The sequence below is a fragment of the Castanea sativa genome, chromosome 1, assembly GCF_040712315.1.
Source record: "Castanea sativa cultivar Marrone di Chiusa Pesio chromosome 1, ASM4071231v1".
Lineage (NCBI taxonomy): Eukaryota > Viridiplantae > Streptophyta > Magnoliopsida > Fagales > Fagaceae > Castanea > Castanea sativa.
The window spans coordinates 86,894,162-86,901,545 of NC_134013.1; the positions used below are offsets into that span (position 1 = coordinate 86,894,162).

Here is a 7,384-nt window from a genome sequence, read left to right on the forward strand (position 1 = left end):
TAATACATATCTTTTATTTGTTAGTGGAGTAATTATTTTTTACTGACATGCCTCACGCTTATTAAATTTTGATACTGTTAACATGATTTCATTTGATACCAAATATCTTCTCTATATTAAACCAAACTCCTAGGCTAGCACGCTGTCCCTATAACCTGAAAAGTGTACAACAGCGCATGAGGTGCAAAAACTTAATAGGATAAATAGGAGGGAAAGGAAGAGACGGCATGAGTTGTAAAAACTCAAGAGGAAAAATAAAAGGAAGAGACATGAAGGACAGGCCTATATAGTTTAGATAGCCTTCATATGGAAGATGAAAGAAAGGACAGGCCTTCAATACTTATACACATGCCGAATTTTAAGGGCCACCCTAATTAATAGTGTAAACAAAATGTCAAAAACACGTACAAAACATGTTTCACATTGTGTGCTATTATTATTATTATAATAGTACATCAATTGTCTATTATTAATAATAAATTGACATTTTAGTTAGTTCATTAACATATTAAATGAGATGTGAACTTATGATTTTATATATATAGTTTTAATAATCTATATAAAATTTACCTCGTGAGGCATATAAGTAAATAAATAAATATTTTTACTATTTATCTATATATTTAAATATATAAAATTAACGATAAACCCTAAATGGTACATTAGTATTATCAAAACCGAAATGTTTAATTTCCCTAATCAAACCAAATTAAATAACTTCTAATATGGTATTGTCTCCCCTGGGAGAAAATCTATTTAATAGTTAATTTTTTTTTCTTAGATTTATCGTGTATAGAATGTCATATCATTTAAAATTTTAAATAACATAATTATGGATATATCTTTAAATTCAGTTCTTCTATGTCAAATATCACAACAAGCTAAGTTATTCAGCAGCCAAAAAAAAAAAAAAGAAAGAAAAGAAAAGAAAAGAAGAAGAAGAAGAAGCTACGTTATTAGAGCATCCACAGCAGTGGAGGTAAATAGGTATATTGGTATTTTTTTGCTCTTCTAACACCAAAATGCATGCTCCAGCAGTGGAGCTAAAGCTATTTTTTTTTAGCTGATTGCTACAGTGCACATCTATGGATAGATGTGCACTGTTCATCAGAGCTAAACAAAAAAAATAATATTTTATTCCCAGCCAGAGTAAAATAATAAAAATGGTGCCTCTCTCTCTCTCAGTCCCTCCCACCTCTCTGCCTCAAAGTCTCCGACCCGCACCTCCGCCAGCCTCAACGTCACCGACCAAAGCCGACCCAAGTCCTAAGCCGCCGGCCTCAACGTCACTGACCCAAGCCGACACTGTCTCTTCCACCACCTCACCACCACACACACCTCAACAATCACAAAAAAAAAAAAAAAAAAAAATTAGCAACCTCTCCAACACCATACACACACCTCCACCACCTCCAACACACAAAAACCCATAAATCCACCACCACTAAACCCATAAATCCACCATGAACCACCACCAACAACAACCAAAATAACCCCAAAACCCATTAAATCCACACCACCATCAACACAACCAAAACCAAAACTAACACCATCAACCTACTACCACCAATCACCAAACCCATCTCAAAAATAGAAGGAAAAAAAAAAAACCATTGATGAGCAAACCCACCACCACTACCGATCTACACGGACCCAAACACACGAACCCAAACCACAAAAAGAGCTAGAGAATTTATGGAATCAAGTAGAAGATGAAAAAAAAAAAAAAAAAAAAAAAAAAAAAAAAGAAGAAGAAGAAGAGAGGAGAAAACGAGAGAGCTGGAGGCAGAAAGAAAGAGTGAGGGTGGGTTTGGAGAAAGGGGAAAGTAAAGAAAAAAAAAAGGAGTGGATGGAATCCTATCTACGTGTGTGGTGAGTAAAAGAAACGGATGAAAGAAAAGCAAAGAATAAGACATGTCAATTTAAAAATATTTTTACAATATTTTCACAATAAATTTTTAAGTAATTAGCTAATATTGGTGAGTAAAAATATAATTTTAGTGGCGGGATCAAATTAGAATTAGTAACAATTTTCCATATAAGATTTTGTTATGATTCTCGTGAAAGTATTGTAAAAAATATTGTGGATGTAACATTTTTTTTTGAAAAATATAATTCTTGAGAATAAATAGAAGAAGAAGAAAAAATAAAGATTGTTGCGGCGGCGGCGGCGGCGGCAGTGGTAGTGGCGGTGGTAGCAATTGCGGTGGCGGCGGCGGTAGTGGCAGCGGTTGCAGTTGCGGTTGTGGGTAGTTGTGATTGTTGTTTATTGTAGTGGATATATTATTTTATTGTATTGGATATATTATTTTATTGTAGTAGATATATTATTTTATTGTGATGTTTATATTATTTTATTGTGTTGAAAGTTAAAATAGATCCACTGCTGCAGCATGTTTTGTAAAATGAGTAGGTAAAATAGATAAAGTAACTTTAGCTCCACTGCTGTGAATGCTCTTAGCCCATCAAACATCAAAATTAAATTAAATAAAAATAGTATACATGGGTCCACTACAACTTAAAACAATTATATTATAAAAATGTTGTTACATTTTTTTAACCACTAGAATTTTTCTTATTTAACTCAAAAAATGAAATAAATATATTCGATAAAAACCATAAAAAGGATAGGCTTAGGAATTAGGATTCATAAGAAAACCATGAAATAAATTTATTTATATCATGGTTTGAGTGTAAGGACAGCCTAGGATTCACAAGAAAGATGAGAGTAAGGACAGGCCTTGATGGTTTCTTGACTCTCTTACGAATACAATTTCTAAATTTAAAGAGACAACATCATTGTTGTCAACAAAAAAGAGGTTTTTTTGAACAAAAACGATTTGGCAAAGGACATAGAAAAATTGATCTACGACTACAAGTCGGCGAAGCATGGTACAAGTATGGGGTATACACGTAAGTGTTTATCTAACAAAAAACAAAGTCCACATGAAAAGTAAACAGCCAAGGAATGAATGACATCTGTACTTCCAACAAAAGAGCCAGTGTTTATACTCAACCAAAGACCACCTTCGATTAATTTCAAACTTGCCTATAAATGGAGTGCACTGCTCAACGTACCTCTTCATTCTTCTCATCATATAGTTTCCTTTTAAGTTTGTTTCCAAAAGAGAAAAAAGAAAAGTACATATTTCCTTAGTTCTATCAATATAGTGGAAATTGCTATTTGCTAGTGTTCTTTCTAGCCTCAAATACATTTACAGAATTACAGGTACACGAAATTCATTGCTGCCAGAGAATTTTGTTTTTTTTTTGTTTTTTTAATGAATAAAATTGTGTTTGTTAAACACCTGACTTATCTCCTTAAAATTTGTTATTTTTAAATTTAAAAGAGATATGTGTTATTTTTTATGATTTTTTATTATTATAATTGTTAGATGTATATGGAAAGTTTGTTTATTAGGAAATATATTAAATTGTGAAATTATTGCACTTATTAAGGAATAACTAATTATAACATTTTAAGAAAGAATAGTCATTCCTCATTTTGAAGAATAGCTATTCTTAAGGAATGACTATTCCTTATAATAAAAACATAACCAAACTAAAGAATAATTAAAGTATAGAAACAACTATTACATTACAGTTGTTATTAATTGCAGTTTACCAAACATGCCCTAACAGATTGTTATAGGCTGCTATTGATGGCAACAAAATAATTTCAGTAATGGGTTCTATTGTGCGTGTAGCACTTTTCATAAGAAAAAGAGCAATAAAAAAATCACAATATTTGTCACAATAGTTGAGTTGGCAAATGTTTACTAGTTCTCACCTAGTCCACCACTAACACAACTCTTTTGCTTGCCACTGTCATTCTATAACATCAACAGGTATGAAAAGTTTTGTCAAATTTTTTGTATTTATAAACTTTCTATAAAAAAAATTTACATGGTTCTTGTTAATTAATAATAATTTTGCATTTAAAACAAGATACTAGAATTTAAATAATATTTAATTTTTTAAGTCATATTTAAATATATAAAAGACCTAAATTTTATTTTTCACTTTAGGGCCCCAAATGTATCAAGCCACTCCTGTTCATTAACATTACAATAATCAACATGCATGCTTGGGTTTTTTTTTTTTTTTTTTTTTTTTTTTTTTCAGTTGAAGTGCAAGAAAAAGATGGAATTTGACTTGAAACCCAGGTTTGCCCAAAAGGTTTTCAAGGGAGAGGGTGGAGCACTCTATAGTTGGTCAAGTTCTGAATTTCCGTTTCTTGGCAAGGGCAAGGTTGGTGCTAATAAGATTGTTCTGCAGCCACGCGGCTTTGCTTTTCCCCACTATTCAGATTCTTCCAAAATCGCATATATTCTTGAAGGTTAGTGCAATATGTCTATTTATAACAAATCTATATATCACTCTGCAGGACGAATGACTTTAAAAAAATAAAAAATAAAAAAAACATTTTTAGTAGAATAGGTTTTAGAATATTCACATGTAAGTAGTATAGTTTATTAATTAATAGTGAAGATCACATTAAATAAAAATGAAAATGTGAGTAATAATAGTTTAAATTTTTGGGTTAAGTGTTGTTTGTATATATAAAAAAATCAATTAAAATTTTATCTTTCGAAGAAGTGGTATCAAAATTGATTCTCTCGCTTGTGATTTTTTTTTTAATGAATAACTTTCCCCTTGTGATTTTACTATACATAAATCATAAGAAGTCATGTTAATTTTATTATTAACTTGTCATTAATTGGTGCAGGTAGTGGTGGAATAGTTGGAATGGTATTCCCTGACAAATCAGAAGAGGTAGTATTGAAAGATGTCATACCTGTAGCACAAGGAGTAGTCTCCTGGTGGTTCAATGATGGAGATTCTGAGTTTTCTTTTGTACTCTTGGGTGAAACTACAGAGTCTTATATTCCTGGAGAATTCACCTTCTTCCTTTTAAGTGGGGCTCAAGGTATCATGGGAAGTTTCTCACCAGAGTTCCTTACTAGAGCTTATAATGTGAACAAAGATGATGCAAATAAGCTTGCAAAAAGCCAAAAGGAGGCTTTGATAATTAAGCTACCGGAAGGAAAAAGAATGCCTAAACCAAACGAAGACTGTGCTAACCAATTGGTCTATAACATTGATGATGCATTGCCTGATATAAGTGTCAAGAATGGTGGACTAGTCACTACATTGACAGAAGCCAAGTTCCTTTTCTTGGTCAAGCTGAGCTGAGTGCTAAACTCGTTAAACTTGATTCTAAAGCAATGTGTTCACCTACGTATACTACTGATTTTTCAGTTCAGTTGATCTATGTTGTGAAAGGACCGGTCAGATTCAAATTGTGGGCATTAATGGTAAGCAAGTCTTGGACACCGAAGTAAAGCCTGGTCACTTGCTTGTTGTGCCAAGGTTTTTTGTAGTTGCCAAACTTGCAGGCGAAGATGGACTCGAGTGTGTGTCTTGTTGGAAAATATGGCTAAATAAACAAGTTTTGATTCAACAATACAAATCCTAAAAATTTAGCAATGAAAAAAATAAATAAATAGAGTTAGAAAAATCTCACAAACTATAGAATCACGCAAAATACGTTGTCTTTAAAGGTTGATTCGTGCCACCCGGAGTAGAACTCGGTATAAATGGCTCTCTTGGCCGAACAACCCCCCAAGATTAGACTATAGTAATTTCTTCAAGTTGATCACACACTCAAGTTAGAAGAACTAGGAACAACCTTACTTGTCTTTCCTTTCCTTAAGAAAAATGAAGCTGAAATTTTCTGTGCAGAAAATTTCTGTGCAGCCAACAAAAAAACAGAACAGAACAGAGAGGCAGAGAGCTACTACGGCTGGAGAAGATGAGAAGAATATGTAATGAATAATATGTTTTGTAGGGTTTATAAGCTAATTGATGGGAAGGCTGGGCTATGCACCAACGGCTACTGTGCATTCCAACGGGCTGCACATTAAATGCCCCTAACGGGCTGCAAATTAAATGCCCCAACGGGCAGAATCAAATTGCGCTAAGGCAAAAGGAAAGAAAAGGAATGAGGTCCAAGAGAGATAGAGACAAGTCTAAGTTCAACCCAAGCCCAACTCTAACCCTTAGCCCATTTCTTTCAATCTACCACTCAAGGTGCTATGGTTTATAAACCTATATGAGAGTTCATCTCTAACCAACGTGGGACACAAGCATAGTTTAAGAATTTGAAACACACTTACTCCAACATGTCTATAACAACGACTAAGCAGTAAGCACTAAGCATTAGTTTTATTTTACTTTATATATATATATATATATATATATATATATATATATATATATATATATAATTTATTGATAACATAACTATTAATCTTCAATTTTATTGATGATATAACCATTAATTTTTAATTTTCTGAAAATTTTGCAAGCATGGAACATATAAGAAAAAGATATAATCCAGTAATAGATTTGTTAAAATTCACCTCTAATAAAAATATACTGAGTAAAGTTGTAGCCTAAAGTTACAACTAATTTTGTAGCTAAACTTTATATATATATATATATATATATAAACTTAGTTTACCTCAATTTGGTTTGGAGGAAATTTGTGACGGCTTAAATGATCATTCATGTGTATTCTTAATTGTATCTATTTATTAAAGCATGGGACTTTTTAAAAATAATAATAAATCATATATGATTTAATGAATATGAATAATTTTATAAATCGTCATGTAATTTGTTGAAAAAGATTTCTCCCAATAGATTTAGAGGAAACTTGTGGTTTAAATATAGCTTGAATGGTGTTACTTTTTTATTTAATATTTAAATTAATCAGAAATATTTTAAACATTAAAAAAATTGTTAATATATATTTTTTCCCTGCAGGCCTATCCTCGAGGATTTAGCTAGTAAGGAATCAGTATGGGAGGCATTATCTCCTGCAGTGATTGAAGCTTCCCTTAATGTTTCTATCGAGTTGGGGGAACTTTTCAAGTCAAAAATTGGCAAGAGCTCAATCCTCATTCCTTTTGAGAATTGATTAGATCCTGGTCATTTAAATATAATGTTTCGTAGTTATGTAAAATAAAAGTAACAACATATTTTGTTGTTACTACTAATATAGGAGTATTAATTAATAAATAAAATACATTTATGGAATCACAAACGTATATGTACCAAATAAATATTATTTCACATGCCAGAGATAAAATCTAGACATTTTGTTGTATATCAAATGGATTATGAGAAATGTTTCTTCTTATGTAATGTAAATTTCATAATATTGAAAGAAACTTTTGGGTTTGCCTCAATGGAATTCCATAAAGGGGTGGTGACAAATTGGTGGGTGAGTCGGTGACAGCGCCCCATTTTGGCCTAGCTATGATTAATTTTCTCAAAATATTTATTGCAATACATGGATGTACCAAAAATATTATTC

At 31.9% G+C, this 7,384-nt stretch overlaps 1 pseudogene; it reads left to right on the forward strand.

Moving 5' to 3' along the window:
• The first annotated feature begins 3,099 nt into the window (after positions 1-3,099).
• Positions 3,100-6,998, forward strand: LOC142622116 (11S globulin seed storage protein 2-like; annotated as a pseudogene).
• The last annotated feature ends 386 nt before the right edge of the window (positions 6,999-7,384 follow it).